Genomic DNA, 20,095 nt, shown 5'->3' with positions numbered 1-20,095 from the left:
TGACATTTCTGAAAAAGACAGACACACAATTCACCAAGACCACCAACAATGCAACGGTAAAAAGGACACTAATATTACTAAGAAATTCAGTGATGCCTCTCCTTTGCACTTCCAGGGCTACAAAAAAGGCTGTCACAGAGTGTGACTCATTTACTGATGATGAGGATGATGAGTTTGTGAAACGATAGAGATCCTGTTGTGGTGATTAATAACTAAAGCTGGGTGTGGGGGGAAGCAGAGGTGTCACAATTTTATAATTATTTACAAGGTTGGAGTGCAGCCTAGGGTATCTGACATTCAGAAAGTTATGGAGACAATTAAGTTAATATGGTGCCCCTGGGGGCAAGACAGAGGGGCTATTAACAAGGTATTGCTTAATATATAGAATCTAAGTAAAGCAAGAATAAATCACAAAAGCACTGTACTGCTAAAATGTAACCATCCCTTGTCAATTTTCCTGGACTCAAACCACTTTTCAGACTTACAACCTGTTGACTGAGGAGATGAATGGTTCCCCAGGAAGAAGGACCCTCTAAAACTGTGAGTAGTATGCACTGTAATGATTCCCTTTAGTGTGTGTGTGTGTGTGTGTGTGTGTGAATGTGTGTGTTTGCTTTGTTCTGGGTTTTTGTTTTCATTTTTTAAAAAAAGCTTTCTTGACCCACTTTTGAAGCTCTGGTCAGTATCCCTTCTTGAGAAGCTGATTTAAGTTCATATGCCAACCACTGTCCTTACTAGGCTCTTAAACTCTGGGCCACTATTCAGTCCCTAATTGTCCCAGAGCCAGATGACAGACAATTAGGGACAACACCTCTGATCCAGAGCCTGCAAAATCATTCAAATTAGCCAATTTAGAGAGAGCCCAGAAAACCTAACTAACCCTACCACACTTGCTGTAGGTAAGCTGCCCTGTAGAGCCCGAGCTTGCGTTACAATGTCACTGGTGCAACCCCCTGTGTGGCTCTTCCTGCAGCCTTGCTTTGTATGAAGCTGTAAGCAACAAAGAGTTCTGCCTTCACCTGCAGTTTTATTTATAGTTTCATCCACAGTTTCATCAATGGCATCTGTGGTGTCATCGTGTTGTGTTCCACCGTCAAAATTGTCATTAAATCTTATAAAACACCCAGATTTTTTCCAGTGAGACCTATGGAATTTACTAGGGTAACTCCACATGGGGGAACAACGAGTTAACATACATATTTAGCAATCTGAAATGTTATTCTAGTGGGGGGATGAAGGGCTTAGGTAATATGTAGAGTCTGGTTGAGGTTGAGTTTATGGTAGATCCACTGTGTCTATAGACCCAACTAGGGGCCATTTCCAAAATTCTGGAATGTAGAATTGCTACAGACACATACCACAGCTGGAGTAACCACTATATTGGTTTCTTAGACTGTAGATTAAGGGCTATCATAGTAGCAAAAAACAAGTCGAATTATCTGAATTATACTCCAGCCATTATCTCTATGAGGATATTAGCAGAAATATTTAAAAAATACCGTGGCAGTTGTCTCTATTATATATTTCCATTACATTAGTAAGTATGGTTTCTGCAGAAGCTAGATAGATCTTCAAGTATAACTAGACTACCAAACCCCTCCAAGAAGTAGACCTGCACCCATGCTCATGTGGTTTATTGCTAGAGCAGATTAATGTGTCTTAGGTATGTGGTACATAGCCACAGATTTAGTGAATGAGTTATTTTCTATCGCAATCGGGAAAGGGGATCAGTTTACATTATTACGGAGTAAACAGGGCAGCAACTGAGAAGGTATATTATCAATGGCTCAGACCACTCTACTTAACTCTTTTTTACAGGAAGATTAACTTGTGATTTATTCTGATAATTTGATAAAGGCTTTGCTCTCTAAGCTCTCCTGTGAACTGTTCTCCTGTGAACTGTTCTGCGGTTGGTTTGTTTTGTTTTTCTAATCAATTTTAGATGACATCTAGTGCTCTGTTTCTAAAACTGCTTACAGTGATACCGGAAGTAAGTTACATCTTTTGAACAATGACTGGTCAGTAAAGGCTGGTATAGTTAAAAGAAAAATATCTTTTAAATTAATTTGAATCAATTATATTTTTAAGAGGCAATCAGAATAATTTTACTGATTTACTAACTACAGATTTAAATTGTGAATACATTTTTTAAATTTTATTTACTTTCTGTGTTTGTAATGTACTATATTTTTGCACAAATTTTTAATTGATTTTTTCTTAGGTTGTTGAATTTAGTGTGCTCATATTACAGACATTTTAGAATTTTATACTTATATTTAAAATTCAATGATACAGAGAAAAAATAATAATTAAGCAGTTTTTGAGGAAAAAATGATAGTTTTATAGTTTATGGTTTCCTAGTTTTAAAGAAAGAAAAACCTCAGAACCTTAACTGGTGGAGTTTCAGAAACTGATGAGAAGTTATGAAAGACAGAAAATGTGTAAGATATACAGATGAAAGGGCTGATAAAAAAGAAAGAAGAAAAACAACTTTCTTAGAATGGAATGATGATGATATCCAGAGATTTAGGGGAGGCAAGATTAAAAGAATTTAAATTACTTGGTCTTCATCCTCTTAAATAAAGTAAAAATTGAGAAGGAAAAGTGAAGTCTATAGTGATTTCTACATATATTAATCCATCAATTTAACCTAGTAATTCTAAAATACTTCAATGTAATTTTATTTTATATTATGAAACTACCACTGTATCCTTGTATCAAATTCTATCTTTTCTAATTTTTTTTTGTTCTCCATTCTTCCTAATAATTTTCATCTCATGTGTATTTGGGCTGCATAGTTATACTCCTGTTTCCATTTATTCTAATCCTCATAGATGTCTCACTAACTCTTAATTTAGTTCTATCAGCTACACATGCAAAACACTCTAGTATAATAGCAAAGACTTGCTGACGTATGTGGATATGTAAATCTGTCTTAACCCTCAACTGTTGTTATCCTGTTTGTTTCTTAGCTTGTATTGTTGAACTCCATATAATATTCTGTAAGATCTTAATTATTTTCCCATTATTCATTTGTTTATTGTGTTTATTGTTATGTTTCCTTGGCTATGTCAGTCATGGGTAAAAATAGCCAAATGATACACTTTTCTCTTTTATGTAGAAAATAACCCCCTGGATAGTCATTAGAATTTATTATTAGAGTGTTTTTCTAGATGGCATATAGATCTTTTAGTTTAGGGTTCTCAATGTTACTTATATGCCAACATTATTTAAGAACCTGCAGTAACTGAAATAAGAATAAACAGTAAGCATGTAATTTCTGAGTACACTACTGAATAATTCATTTCAAAATTCATTGCTTTGGAAATATGCCATCTATTTAAAAAGCTTCAGATAGAAACTAAAAAAGTGGAATATACTTTTTAAAAATGGGCTTCGAGAGATATTTGCAAGTATCTTAAAATTGTATCTTTATTTTCTTAGAGCTGTTTGATAATGAGAGATTTAATCTAGATTCAAAACTATAAAAATTCTAAGGCAATTTATGAAAGAAACATAAAGGGAAAAATAATGATCTAGTGAGCAATCAAAATAAAAGTGAGGAAATATTCAGGAAATTGTGATTACTCACACATCACTTATGACTATTTTCTTATTCCAAGTAAATGGTTATTTGGTCATTTCATTTAAAAGTTTAAAAAAATCTTGACTAGTTGTCCAAAGAGACTTAATCAATTTCCCTAGTATATTATTTTTAGAATTATTGCAATTATCTTTTAACAAGCTTTTATATATTTTAATGCAGAGTGTGAACATCAGCCTACTTCTTTATTATAGCATTATCCAGTTCTTCCAAATGTATTGATACTAAAGCAAACTTAATTATGTGATGAATATGACATTTTTTTCTCTTCTATGTTTTTCTATTTCATTTCACCCAATGAAACACTTTTGTGAGCAATTTCCAAATTATCTCATCCATGTTCTTCCACCCTAGTCCCTCTTTACCTTCTTCCTTATTTCTTACCATTTTTTCTTCACATACACTACTAGTTTCTACTGGCATCCAGATACCACGTTCATTTTTAAATGATCCAGATTTTTAGATTTGTGATTGCATTTTGTTGGCTAATTTATCACAGTGCTTTTTCCAGTCCATGTCATCTATATCAGAGAGAGTTCTCCTGGAAGTTCAATTGCAGAATTCTCCAACATGGAATTTCAAGCAAATTAAAAGTTTTCAAAAACAAACAGACTCTCATGATCCTAGGTATGCAAATAGAGCCACACCCCTGTAGTAGGTTTCTCTAGAGGGACAGAATTGATAGGATGATGTATATACAAAGGGGAGTTTATTAAGGAGTGGTAATTCGCATTATCACAAGGTGAGGTCCCACAATAGGCTGTCTGCAAGCTGCGCAGCAAGGAAGCCAGTCTGATTCCCAAATCTGAAGAACCTGGAGTCTGATGTTCCAGGGCAGGAAGCATCCAGCACGGGAGAAAGATGTAGGCTAAGCCGGTCTAATCTTTCCATGTTCTTCTGCCTGCTTTTATTCTGGCCTCATTGGCAGCTGATTAGATTGTGCCTACCCACCTTGAGGGTGGGTCTGCCTTTCCCAGTACACAAAGGCAAATGTTAATCTCCTTTGGCAACACTCTTGCAGACGCACCCATAAACAATACTTTGCATCTTTCAATCCAATCAAGTTGACATTCAGTATTAACCATCACAAACCCCCAGGGCCAGCTGTTAACACTTGTTATCACACTGTTGAGTTGGTTAACATTACCTTCCATTTGTAACTGAACATCCCCCACATGGTGCCTTATGTGTGCTCTCGATCCACTCATCGGTGCAAATCTCATTAAGTCTTTCAGGAAGAGATAGTTCTATCAGTTTCTGGTCTTCTATCTTAAGGAAACACAGGCTGAGGATGTATACCATATCATCATTTCCGCATGCATTTATTCTCCATACCCAAAACCTGTACAAAGTAGGATAACAGAGGAGCAGGAACAAATAAAGCATTGCCCCACTGCTCCCAGAAACTGAGCTACAGCTAAACTAGATACAGATTTTTGCTGGGTCTCTGTTTCCCATAGGACTAAAAACTTCTGCAAGAGAGCAAATGAGGAAATGTGATGCCCCACCATGAACAGCAGGGATCTGGGCCCATGTTGACCTTTCAGAAGAGCAGTTGATATTCCAAAAAAAAATTAAATGAGGAAGTATATATAAAGATATTTTTTGAAAAGTAAGCCCAAGTTTCCCATTATTATAAACACAAAGAATAATGTTAAAATGTGTAGTTAATTGTTAGGAAGTTCTTTTACTTGTATGTAACATATAACAACAGATACATTGTTTTCAAGCAACAACGGAAAAAAATAGCAGAATTTATATGAAATATAAGAGAGAGAAGAAAAAAACACAACAGATGGCTTTTATAAAAATATTTATTTTTCCTTTCATATTAGCTGGCAGCCGGCAAAGAGGCCAGTCAGGGTGTTCTGCCTCTTGGTAGTTCAATGGGTCATCAAAGAAAACTATTTTAACTGTTTATGGATTCTCTTGACAAGCTTTGGTGCACCCATAACGGGTTGTCCCTGTATAGTATCTATCAGGGTCCTTTGTTAACACTTCCTTCTTAGAATAGTTATGCACATGGTCTTTATATCAGAATTCCTCAAACTAGAGGTGGGAATCAGGCGATATGGCTAAAATTCCTCAATGAAAAGCTGTACCACCTCTGGAAACAACATAACCTTTCATTTATTTATTTATTCTTTGACTATATTTTTAAAAATCAGCATGTGTTTCCACTTTTATCAGCTTACTGTTATGGTATTACTATGAACTAATAAATATTTCAAACTCCCAATTGCAAAACAAAAGTTCTGAATGAACTACCCACCACCATCAACAACCTGCACATCTCTCAGTCTCCTCCATTGCAAACCTTATTTGTTCAGTTGCCTCAGAAGAAAAATTTAAATGTGAAATTCCTGGTCCTAATGGGCTCATTGGAAGCACAGCAAGTAAGCCTGGGCCTGATGGTAGTAGAAAAGCAGCAGGTGTGGCTTGTAGAGCTCTTGATCACGTGGAGTTTTGAGGCAATTATAAGGACTCCTGCTTTTACTTGGGAGGATCAGGAGCCCTCTGTGTGGGTATTGAGAAAAGAACGCTCGGTAGAAATGGTGAGTACATGAACTCTTTTAGGTGGATTTATTGCAATAATCCAGGCAAGAATTGATAATGACTTGGACTAAAGTGTAGCTATAGAGATGTTGAGAAGAGTTGGGATGCTGGGTAAAAGATATGTTTGTAGAAAGCATGTGGGATACGAGAGAAAGAGGGAAATCAAGATCGACTCTAATTGTGTTGAGCTTGAACATTGTTCTGAAGAAGTTTTATGCCTTGAACATTCTACTGAAGTCGTTTTAATAGGGTTGTGTGTTTGTACTTGTGGAAATAACTGAAGAATTAGAACAGCTGAATTTCATAGGATTATTTTGGACATCTAGATATGGGGTAGAGTTGTGAGATATTGAAAGGATGCTCGACCCCATTCATGGCTAAATAAATGCAGTAAAAACACCAAGGAGATATGTTTCCCTTATCAGTTTGGCAAAAGCACAAAGTTTAATAGTACACAGAATAAATATGTGGGAAGGAAGGGATTTTCATACACAAAATGAAAGTGGGAAAGTAATTTGGTAGGACCATGGATGAGGGTGATATGATATCTAGATTTTAACCAGAAATTGTACTGCTCAATATTTAGCCTATGGATAGATTTGTAGATATGTTTCATACGTGAAGACATGTATGGTAGCTCTTTGTTTTTTATTTTTATTTTTTATTTTGCAATAAAAATCTAAAAGCAACCTAACTGCCCATAGGTCACTGATTGAATAAATCATTTCTGTCTTCTGTGTACATTCATTTGAAAGATTACTATGCAATAACTTTTAGAAGGTATGTAATTCACCTCTATATTCTCAAGTAAAAAGTGGAAGGTAGATAAAGGTTTATAATATATTCTTTTAATATAAAAAGGATATGTGTATGTATTGGTATATAATATCTATGTATATATGCTTTTCTATACATAGAAAATGTCTTGAGAATATAAATCATTTAAAAAAGTAGTGTTTGTGAAGAAACTGTGTTACTTACAAACAGAGCTTTATGCCGGGCCGCTTTTGCAGTGCTGGATTTTTTTTTTCATTTGCGTGTAATACATACTTAATTAATTTTTAATTGTTAAAAATATAAAATTTGACTACTGTTCTCCTCTATGTTTCCAGATGCTATCAACATTTAGCTTAAAGACACTAATGCCATAGGGATATTTAGGACCCTGCTTAGCATGTTGCAAATTTGACATTATTACCTGTTTATTAATTAACTATCATTTAATAATTCTGTCTTTAGTTCATGAAAAACACCAGGACTATGTTCTGTGTTTCACCTTCTGATTTGTTGCATGCCAAATTTGCCTATAATTTTAGTTTCAGAGGTTCTGAAATAAGTTAATTTCTTATTGTCATCAAAATCCTATCAAAATCTTATTAATCTAAAAAAAAAAATTTGACAATCACAGTGAAGTGGTATGACCTAGTATAGACCACAGTAATGTAAAATATCCATTTTTTTACCTTTTGAATTGTTCTAATTTTAATTTATTACAAAATATCTATTAAGTCTCATGTATATCGTCAAAATTCCCTGAGTAATTGCTTTACTAAATATCTCTTAAATTCTATTTTGGACTCAAAGTGAGCATTGAGTTCTTCTTGTGTACTTGTGTAGAGACTGGATCAAGGAAACACCAGTGACTTCCTGATTGATAAACTTAATATTTGCTTTTCAACCTTTATTCTATTTGATCTCCTTCAAGCATTGCATTGCATTGTCAAACACCTACTGATAGATAACTGTATTCTAACTGTACTTCAAGATATTATGTTCTCTTGAATATTTTTCTTTTCTACTATTTCTCCCCAAGTACTTTCACTGGTAGCTCCTCCTCTTGTATATCACTCTGAAGAATTCATTCTCCCCAGGGTCTGTTACTCCAAGTCAAACATTCTTAACTTGAAGGTTCATAGGCTCAAAGTTGTTCCTCGAATTCAAGGTATCTAGAAACTTGGCTAAGAAAAAAAAAAAAAATATATATATATATGTTATATTTTTATTAACTTATAACTTAAATTTTGAATATAGACAAGAAGCCACAATAGTATTACAGTACATATATCTAGTCACTGATAGAAATTGAGTATGTTGATATCATGTGATCGTTATTATAGATACTCAGTATACCTTTTACACCCATCACTAGTTTAAAGCTATAGTAGTTTGATTTTCCACAGAGCTTGTTATTCAGGTTGTTAGTAAAGATGCAGATGTATGATCATAACTCAAATATGTTTATAAATATTTTGGTAATTATATTTTAATAAATGGTTTTCTTTCAGACCCTGTATATTTAATATGACACATTTAGAAGATTTATCTAAGAAGTTTTCAGAGACTTTTCCATTTTATCAAAGATGCCAATAACATAGAAAAGTGAATTCTTTACTTGGGTTAGTTCACCACTTCCAAGACTTCATTAATCACTAAAATGCAAATAATTCTTTAATTTATACCTTCAATAAAGACATTTCTCCTGAATTAGACCATACGCAAGTCTCATAAATTCAACTCGTACAGGTTGAGACTCTATTTGTCCATCACTCCTTACTTTCTCCATCTCCACCTTCAAACCTGAACCCTCCTATAATCCCTGTATTTGGTCATATTGCCCACATCAATCTAGTTTTGTAAACCAAAAATCATACAATCATTCTCTCTTCCTCTGGCTTTATAAAAAAAATAGAAAGATTCCATTTGACAATTTCTGTGCCAGGAGTTATTCAGGATTTGCATCTCAATTTCATTTTATCTTCCCAACAATCCTACACACAAAGACAGTTATTGATCCCTTTGTAGGCAGGAAGACTAATTAGCATAATAAACTGGATATTACTAACTGACAAAATTAGGATTCAAGCCCAGATATGTCCAATTTAAAAGCCTATGCTCTGTCTGTCACACAGGAGGTGAATAGAACTCATTATTTTTCTTAGCCCACCGGGAACTCAAGGAAGCAGGACCCACATCTCTTCCATTTATTCATTCTTCAAACATTTATTGATCTTATTCTATGCTTTAAAGAGCCTAAGCTCTTTTTTCGGAGGAAACATAAAGTTATATGAGACAGACTCTCAATACCTTACAGTTTACTTTTTCTGCAATTTAAACATCACCTTCAGGCAAAGCGATTTCCACGAATTGGAAGACATTAAACATTGCCTTAACATTTGGATAGTTTAATAATGAGGATGCCGAATATGATTGTTAATGCCAACTGAAATAATGAAAAAAAATAAGTATGGCTAAGGATAGCTTCCAAGCAGCAGTTACAGGATTTGTTCTGCTGTCTTGCATTTGTTACCCAATCACATTCTTTTTGGTGAACATATTCCATGCAAGGTTTCCAGCACTGTCACAGATAACAAATTTGCTTACAAATGTGTAGACTGCTATGACAGAGACCATATATTATTGTCAGTGATAAAATCTGAGTTTCCACATTTTTTAATTTTCTCACTGTGACTAAAATAAATAGGTTTTGTAGGTTCTTGAGAATTTTCACCATAAGAAATATGGCTACATTTAAATATTTGAATAGTGGTTTTGGAATGACTGATTTAATTTTTTGAAAAATAATAAATGGTTAATTAAAATATATATATATAAACTCAAAAGAAATAGGTAGTAGATCATCTAATATCTTATATGCAGATAAATATGACTGATAGATTACCATCTCAGGCAACTCGATCACTTGCACAAATGGAAGAATACATGGATAGAGACGATGGAAATTTTTAAATAAAAATTTGATTATACATGCCATTTTGACGCAAAGCTTAAATAAATAGTCTTCTTTTTTTTTTTTTTTTTTTTTTTTTTTGAGACAGGGTCCTGCTCTGCTACCCAGGCTTGAGTGCAGTGGCATGATCACGGCTCACTGCAGCCTCAACCTCCTGGGCTCAAGTTATCCTCCCACCTCAACCTCCTGAGTGGGTAGGACAACAGACACATACCACCATGCTCAGGCTAATTTTAAAAAATTGTTTGTAGAATCAGGGTCTCACTGTGTTTTCCAGGCTGGCCTCAAACTCCTGGGCTCAAGCTATTCTCCCACCAGGGCCTCCTAAAATGCTGGGATTAGAGGCATGAGCCACTGTGCCTGGCCAATAAAGTCTTTTAAAAAGGAATGTATGGCCAGACGCAGTGGTTCACGCTTGTAATTCCAACACTTTGGGATGTTGAGGCGGGTGGATCACGAGATCAGGAGTTCAAGACCAGACTGGCCAATATGGTGAAACCCCATCTTTACTAAAAATACAAAAATTAGCCAGGCTTGGTGGTGCACGCCTGTAGTCCCAGATACTTGGGAGGCTGAGGCAGAAGAGTCGCCTGAACCCGGGAGGCAGAGGTTGCAGTGAGCCGAGACTGTACCACCGCACTCCAGCCTGGGTGACAGAGAGAGACTCTGTCTCAAAAAAAAAAAGGGAATATATTTTGCCTCTCTTGGCAAATTTTAATTTCCTAAGTGTTTTCAAACAAAGGAGAAAAATCTGGTTCAGAGTCTAAAAATGTGTTTAACTTCTCAATTGAGTGAAGCAAGTCTGTTGTAATTGCTTATTTGACAGCATTAGACATTGTTTATGAGGCAACCAGTACAATTAATTAAAGAAGAAAACATTAGCATAGAGGTGGTCCTCAATAGTTGGGAGAAAGAGAAACCTTGGCGTCAGAAACAACCTGGAGAGCTGTTCCACTGTAGTAGCCGCCTTCATGTTCTTTCCAGAATCACTTTGGCTTTTGAGCCTTACTTAACCTTGCTGGTTGGTCTTTCTCATTTTGTCTCCTACAATGGTTACTTTTGGACACAAGGTCATTATTCCTGGATTTATCTATTTTTATCTCTGTGCTGCCTCGCCTAATGATCTCCTCCATTCCCAGTCATAACAATTACCTTTTTGTTAAGATTGTGTGTTTATCCAGGGACTAATAGTTCCCACATGAAGGAATTGTGAATTTTCATACCTGTATGACTTACTTTCATAAACTGTATGTCCACACCACAGCAGTGAGAGGGAGTTGCTTGAACATATGTAGTTTTATACATTTGTAAGGTGCTTTGTGTTTTTTAGTTTATTTATTTACTAGTGTCACAAATCTTCAGAAGGAGTTAAGTTGTATCACTCTGTTTTAAAGGAAGAAAGAATTGAAAGAGTAGCAGTTTTATGATTTACCAGAAGGTATAAAATGGATTACAGCAGTTATAACTAGAGCCTGGAACCCAGTGTCCTGGTTTTAAAACAGGACATTCTCTACTACATGGAGACATACACCTTCATTGATATTACCAGTGAAAAAGAAAATAGAGTCATCACTTGGTATCCATCATTCCAGGACCCCCGACAGATACAAAATCCAGGGATATTCCAATCCCTTATAAGAAATGGTATAGTATTTGCATGTAACCTATGCATGTATACTTTAAATCATCTCTAGATTATTCACAATATCTAATACAATATAAATGTTTTGTAAATAGTTATCATATTTTATTCTTTAGGAAATATTAACAAGAAAGAAAGTCTGTGCATGTTCAGTAGACACAATTATCCTTTTTATTTTCCCTGAGGTTAGTAGAATCCATGAACATGGAACTCACAGATAGCAAGATTTAACTGTAGTAAGAAATTCACAGAAAAGTACAGTGGGAATATTGCCTATTGGATTTTAGTATATATGAGCTATTAATGTTATCGCAAACTTATTCTAACTCCAACATATTATGGTTAATTTGATTCTGGAATCACATTTTACTTGATTTCTTTTAACTCATTGTAGTCATTTCCTTTGAGAAAGCTCATTAGCTGAACCAAAAATAGAAGAATAAGTTGTTCCATGCAATTTAGAACATCTGTAACTAGGTGCAATTTGTGTGTGTGTGTTTTAGTCTTAACAAAACCAAATATAATTATGCCTGCCAGAAAAAGAATTTGGGGTAGGCAAATTGGGTATCTTAAGTTTGATTGACTATATTTTTATGTAAGTTTATATTTTTCTTCCTGAGCTAAGATGTGAATTTTAGAGACTTAAAAGCTGAGCAGTTTAAGTATCAAATCATAGGTCGGTGAACCCCGAATATCTGAGACAGGTCTTAGTTAATTTAGAAAGTTTATTTTGCCAAGGTTGAGGACGCACACCCGTGGCACAGCTTCAGGAGGTCCTGATGACATGTGTCCAAGGTGGTCAGAGCAGTTCGGTTTTATACATTTTAGAGAGACATGAAACATCAATCAACATATGTAAGATGAACACTGGTTCAGTTTGAAAAGGTGGGACAACTCAAAACAAAAGTGGGAAGACTCATGCAGGGAGGGGGCTGCCATGTCATAGGTAGATAAGAGAGAAATGGTTGCATTATTTTGAGTTTCTGATTAGCCCCTCCAAAGGAAGCAATCAGATATGCATTTATCTCAGTGAGCAGAGGGGTGACTTTGAATAGAATGGGAGGCAGGTTTGCCCTAAGCGCTTCCCAGCTTGCCTTTTCCCTTTAGCTTAATGATTTGGGAACCTCAAGATTTATTTTTCTTTCACAGGTCCTTAGTGCTAACTTCCAATGATTACAAGGTATTTGTCATTCCTGCATATAATAATAAGCTCAGAAAAAAATTAATGTAGGAAAGTCATTCTAATGGAACCCCAAACTCCTCTTTCTTGGTTCCCTTCTTCAGCTCTTTGTGTCCTCCAGGGCCTCTATATTCATGGTCTGGCTTCCCTTCAAAATCCATTAAGGCCAAGCTATTGTCCTCAAATGTGATGATGATTTATCTGACAACAGGACTGGTTGATTGACAGAATTCATTTTACTCTTGAGTTCTATTCATTGTGATTACTGTGTTGAACCAATATATGAAGGGAAAGTTGTTCCTTGTGGCTGCTAACCCTTTGGCACCTCCATACCTGGCTTGAAACACATTCAGCCAGCTGAAAGCTAGAGTTGGGTTTCACAAGCTCAAAAGGATTGTCTTGCATCATTATTTTGTTTCAGGTTTATAATCCTTGCACAGCTACATACCATTCACTATAGCAGCTGAGAGACAAATCACTAACTTTTATATATTGAATCCAGGGGACTAGAATGTCAAAGTGTGTGGCCTTGGCAACACCTGGCCCTTCCATAATGGAATGAGAATGGCTTCCGCAGATCTGGCCCTGACTCAGCTGGGAAGCTTTTTCATTTTACTGAAGCTCAGACCCCACCACTAGACATTTGATTTAACTGGTCTTAAATGATCCTTAAATGACTCTTAATTTCCAGCCAAAGTTAAGGCCTACTGGTTTTGCATTGGTAATCAGAAATGTTTACCAGCTGGGTAGGAGACAGGCTGCCAAGTGATACCTTAAGGTAGAACCCAGTTGCTTTACCTTTGCTATGATCTTGATTTCACAGCAAAGCAAACCCATGACAAGGTAGATCTCATAATCATTATATCTAAAAATATTAGAAAAATAATTGATGCCAGTTATTTGACTGAGGATTACTCCTTTGGTTTATGGTTAGCCTTAGCATAGAATATATATTCAGTCCATTTATATACCCACAATTTGGCTCGTTTTTCTATAAATAAATTTAAATTGGCTTTAGTGGCTTTGGTCTCTAGAAGTTTACTACATCAAATATTCAGTAATAGAAATACACATATAATAATTTCAACTACTCCTGTCTTTGTTTTAAGGAGAGCTCTACTACCAACTAATGTGAGCTAGGGCACTTGGGGCATAATAATTATGATTTCTCAATGGTATCTGGCTTCTGTAGCTGACAGACAATTGGGGAGCTATGATTCCAATATCCACTGAGAGGTATTAGACTCATTGGCTGATGTCAGTAGTTTTGGGAGCATTTGCAATTTTCAACCTTCCTGGAGAATAAGAATCTTAGTGTGGAAATTATATATGGACTGCATAGTAACAAAAACATACCTTCAACAAAGGCAATTAACAGAAAAAAGCAACTATACTTATGTTGGAGTTCTATAAAATGAACTCACAAACTAAGCAAACAAATCTGAGGTTTTGAGGTTGTAAGAATATTGGAAAATTAAGGAATGGAAAAGACACCAAAGAAAGGATAGGAAAGTAGTTGGAAAGTCAAAGTGTAATAAAATATCTCAGTTCCATTAGAGATGTCTGTAAATGTGTGTGTGTTTATGTGTGTACGTTAAGCACGCTTTCCCCAAGAAGGAAAATATTTTGTTAAAAAGGTAATATTTTTAAGTATTGAGTGAAATATAATAATATAAGTAGAGCACAGCATATAAGTTGTATCAGCCCTATTTAACACAAGGGGGTTGTAAAATATATAATTTGATAGTTAAATACAATTAATCATGAAGTCACTATAACCTCATGTGTCCTTAGAACAAAGCACTGTAATTTTTTCAAACTGAGATTATTTTTAGAGGGTATATTACTGCTAAATCTCTCCTCTTTCCATCTCCCTTCCCTAATTGTACAGTATCTCGTGCTAAGCAGATGTGGAGTTTCCTTTTGGTGCCATAAAGGAATAATACCTACTGTTTTCAGTCATACAAAAATGCCTTTAAAACAAAAATATAAACAGTTTTCTGATGATTGTAATAGCTGTCTCTCCTTGAAATATATTTTAGGAAAGTTCAGCTAGTAGGTATAAAGTTTTCATGGAGGAATTATAAAGTTTTTATATTTAATAAATATATATGTATATTTCTGCATGATTCTTTCTTGGTGCCTTTCCTGTCTAGAAAGAAGCACAAGTTCATTGATGAATAGTATGGGTTATGCCAGGCTTTAATGCTGATGTCACTCAGCTTGTCGGGGGAAATGGTGTGAAACTGGAGGAAAGCTGTGAAATAGTTACTATTATTATTCAGTAATGACAGTATCACACAGGTCACCACTATACAAAATATTAGCAGCTGTCACTGATGACTGGGCATTTGACTATCCTCAGGGGATGGGCCTAGCTGGGGACTGCCTTTGCCTGCCCTGCTAGTATTTGAATCTCAAATAACAGGTAAACCAGTTTTCCAAGGCAGTTTTGGAATCAGATGAACTCTGCAATTTAGTACATGCTCAGTGAGAAAAAGTGTAATTTGCTCTCGAAAACTGACGTAGGTACAGATACCCATGTCAATATATACATGTTTATAAATCCATTTACCCTTATTATAATTTATAACTGGTCTTATTTATAAACTTAACCCAGTTTAAATCATATTTCTTATGCCCCAAAGTCTTCTACTCCAAAGAAGAAATTGTCCTTAGTTTGCCTTCTATTTATTGTGGAAATGGATGTCACTTTAGGATTGTCCCATATTGATCACAGAAATGTTTCCTAGAAATGCTTTCTCTACAATGTAAAGTCAGATACTGTGAAAAAGGAAAGAGATACCATTAGCTGTTTTTCTCCTAGTGTGGATAGTTCCACGGTCTAATCAATGCTGAAATGAGAAAATTACTTTTTCTAGATCACAGCTGTGCATAGGCATCTGGCTTAGAATTAGAAGACCAGGTGTTATTTCTGGCACACCCATGTAGTATTCTGGGCCCGTCATTTAGCTTCTCTGATTCTCACTACTCATTTTTAAAGTGAAGGTAATACTTTTGCCTCAGAGAGGAATTTTGAGGATTCATTTTTAAAAATTCCTTTGTAAACTTGTAGTGAGTGGATTATGCAAATAACTGTTTGCTAATTGTTTAGCGTAATTTATGAAGGATATATGAGGTAGCAAACATGTAGTGTTTCATACACTTTATTTTGGTTTGTTTTCAAAACAACCCCGTTGCATAGTGTTTTGGTTATCAATTGCCACATAACAAACTACCCCCAAATTAGCGGCTTAAATCTTTTTTTGCACAATTTTGTGCATCAAGAATTTGGAAAGTCTCTGCTGGAGGGTGTGACTCAGATTACACTTGTGGTGTCAGCTAAGACAGCTGGGACCAAAGGCTCCAGCTTTAATATGCTTCTGGACTCAATGTGTGGTGTCCCAGGGCCCCTTAGGTTCTCTTTCTCTCTCTACCTGGCTTCACATCCTTTTTGCCTTCTCTATGTGGCTTCTCACAGCATGGTGATCTCAGAGTAGTCACTCTTCTTATGTGGTTTCAAAAGAGAGGAGCAGTCGAGCTCAGTTAAGGGTTGTTGTTTCCAGAATTCGTAGCATCATCTCCACTGGAGTCTTTCTATTGGTCAAAAACAGTCATAAGGACTATGTGGGTTCAAGGGTCTGGAAATATCTATTCACTTGAAAATTGCACTCTTGTTAACATTGAAGATTGATAGTTGTATAATTACTCTCAGATGCTGAAATTTTGTTTGTCTGATACTGCAAGATAGAATATTTACACTTTATTTTGGCCAAGTCATGAAGGCAACTACCGTCTCTGCATGAAAGCAGTCATGCTGTCCATAAGTTTGAAGTGTGGAAATACATTTGTGGTATATGTGGTATATCAATGGGACTTATATCACCACTATTCCTTAGAATAGTTGATTAACTAGACCACCACATTCCTTCATGAAGTCAGAAAACAGAAGACTTGTTTTTCTAAAATTGCCATGAGTTTAGAGCCATAATAGCATGAACTCTATAGGGAGCTTAGTTACCATGGAAAAATCCTACTGTGGTCATTCTTCAATATTGTGAACTCGATGTTGAGGGACAGTTTGCTTTCTGTGTTTGTTTGTTTTTAACCTCATTATTTTCCATCTATTCTGGAGTAATCTCAATATCACTTTTCATCCCCTATCCTTTGTATCATCTTCTTGGCATCTGTTCCTCTGACTTTCTCCTCTCATTCTCTGCTTGCTCCCTTTCTAAAAGGATTTGGCCAGGCACGGCGACTCACACCTGTATTCCGAGTACTTTGAGAGGCTGAGGTGGGAGGATTCCTTGAGGCCAGGAGTTCAAGAACAGTCTGGACAAGATAGTGAGATACCATCTCTACAAAAAATAGCAAATAAAAAAAATTAGCGGGGCATGATGGTGTGCACCTATACTCTCAGCTACTTGGGAGGTTAAGGTAGGAGGATGGCTCCAGCCCAGGAGTTCAAGGCTGCAGTGGAATATGATGCCACCACTGCACTCTAGCAAGGATAACAGAGAGAGACTCTGTAAAATAAATACATAATACTTAAAAAAAAAAAAAAAAAGGATTTGGTTATTCATCACAGTGAAGTACACCCCAGGAAGAGTCACACCATTTATAAGCATCAGGATCTTAAACTGTATTATTAACCCTCTTCTCACTTCTGTCTATGATACAGGTTGGACACAAGAGAAATTGGGCCTTCAGGCTTCATCTATTTTTCCCTATTTTTCTCCTATTTGTTTACCCTCTTGAGACATGAGTAAACAAATATATCTCTACTATAAAAAAATTTCATCTATAGTAGCTGATACTCAGCCTCATTGTGGAGGAGACAATGAAGCGTGGTGAATACAACAAGTGCAAGGATATAAGCCCTGTGGAAGAGGCACAGGCCTCACTGAGCTCCAGGTGACTGAGGTCATGTGAAGATGCAGAGCTGCTATATTAGTATCAGATCTCATTTTAATATGAATTCTCCTGATTTATAAAAGTTGATGACTATTTAAAAATTAAAAACACAGCAAAATATTATATAGCCCAGTGGGACATATCTATGAGCCAGATTTTCCCCATGGACAACTAGTTTATAAATCTGTTCTTGACTCTAGACTCTTATCCTCCTCTTGAGCTCCAGATTCACATCCAACTGCTCCTAAATTTTCACCAAATATCTAAAACTGATCATGCTTAATATATCTAAATCAGAGATTTTACTATTTTCCTTAATTTTTCCTATCTCAGGAAATGGTTCCATTATCAACTTAATAATCACTTAATTGTAACTTTTTTCTATTCTTACCCATAACTCAATCCACCAACAACTTATGTCACTTCTAATACTCAAAAGATAGCTAGAATGCATCTATGTTTCCCTGTCTTCACTACCACTAATCTTTGCTATAATTTTACACTCCTAGATTAATACAATAACCTTTAGATTGGTCTCTCTGTTTTGATTCTTTCTCCTTTTTGATCTACACTCTGTCAGCAGTGGAGAAATATTTGACAATAGTAAGAAAAACAACAGCAACAACATTTTTCCTCCATATATCAGTGACTTCCATTGCTGTTGAAATAAATGCCATAATTTTCTCTATGGCCCACTTCTTAGTAACTCACTATTCCCAGCATTCACTATTCTTGAGCTACATAAGCCTTCCTTCTGCTATTGAAGAAGTCAAGCTGTTGTACCTCTCAGGATCATGGTGTTCGCTTCTCTCCTGGTGACTGGCTCCTTCTCTATTTCATGTCTCAGCTCAAACGTTTCCGCAGAGAGGCATTTCCTGACCATCCTATCTAAAGTAACCCCCTCCACTCCGTTTCTCTCTGTAACATCGCCCTATTTATTTCATCATTCTATTAATGAATATTAATAAAATTAATATTTGTATTGTATTTATATTACAGCTTTATTTATTTCTTTACCAGCATTAACTCTTCCCAGCCCAGCCCTCTGCAATGTAAACTCTATGAAGGCAGAGATCTCATCTTTCTGTCTTGTTTGCTATAGTAGCCATAGTATCTAGCCTGGCACATGGTACTTTCAGAATAAATATTTGCAAGAATAAATGGTTTGAATATCTATGGAAACACACTTAGCATGAGCACCTCACTATTTTGCAATGAGTTTTAAATGAATAGCATGTTCTATGTTATCTGGACCTGCCTACATTCATCATGTCAGTCAGCACCAGCCTTCTGCTCTCTTTTGAATGAGTCATCTAACTCCCTCACTCAGTGTCTTCATAGATGTTGTTTCTTCTGCCTATAGTGATCTCTTAACTCACGCTCCTTTTAGCTAACTCTTCCTCATGCTGTTATCCCATCAAATCTCAACTGAAAGTTATTTTGTCAGTGAAGCTTTCCCTGCCTGACTTCCATCCCACCTCCTGAGTCTTGCGTAGGTTTCCTCCAAAATGTGTTTTTATGTACCTTAAATTTGTATCTCTATCCAATTTATAATTAACCTATCTTATTGATAGCAGCATTTGTTTACCATCCTTAAGGACCAAGTCTGTCAAATTTACTGCAAACTTATCAGCTTCTTACAAACTTTGTAGAGCAGAATTGAGACTAAATAAGTGTATTAGTCAGCTTTCTCTAAAGGGACAGAACTAATAGGATAGATCAATATATGAAGGGGAGTTTATTAGGAGAATTGACTCATACAATCACAAGGTGAAGTACCACGATAGGCTGTCTGGACACCGAGGAGCCGGGAAGCCAGTCCGACTCCCAAAACCTCAAAAGTAGGGAAGCTGACAGTGCAGTCTTAAGTCTGTGGCCTAAAGCCCGAGAGCCCCTGGCAAATCACTGGTGTAAGTCCAAGAGTCCAAAAGTTGAAGAACTTGCAGTCTGATATTTGATGGCAGGAAGCATCTAACCTGGTAGAAGATGGAGGCCAGAAGACTCAGCCAGTCTACTACTTCTATATTCTTATGCCTACTTTTATTACAGCTGTACTAGCAGCTGATCAGATTGTGCCCGCCCAGATTGAGGGGGAGTCTGCCTTTCCCAGTCCACTGACTCAAATGTTATGTCCTTTGGCAATACCCTCAGACACACCCAGGAACAATACTTTGCATCCTTTAGTCCAATCAAGTTGACACTCAATATTAACAATCACAATAAGTATCCATTATGTGTTTGTAGACAAGAGGCAAATGAAAATTTAGAACTCATGAATCTGTCATTCCTCTTCTCCCATGGTACAAATTAATTAACATTAACACAAATCAATTTGTATGACACCAGCTGTTATCCTCACTTACTAATACAGGATATTCATTCTCTGAAAAGTTATCTTTCATTATTTTTTGGAGGTCTTGAGGGATTTGCATGTGTGCTCATGAGCCATTT

At 36.0% G+C, this 20,095-nt stretch overlaps 1 pseudogene; it reads left to right on the top strand.

The window, feature by feature from the left end:
- Positions 1-5,976: 5,976 nt before the first annotated feature.
- LOC107976044 (transcription factor IIIA-like) overlaps positions 5,977-20,095 on the top strand; it is a 47,199-nt pseudogene continuing 33,080 nt past the window's right edge.

Source organism: Pan troglodytes, chromosome 6, assembly GCF_028858775.2.
Source record: "Pan troglodytes isolate AG18354 chromosome 6, NHGRI_mPanTro3-v2.0_pri, whole genome shotgun sequence".
NCBI lineage: Eukaryota > Metazoa > Chordata > Mammalia > Primates > Hominidae > Pan > Pan troglodytes.
Note: the sequence above shows the minus strand (reverse complement) of the source record. Positions and strands in the feature narration are given on the sequence as shown.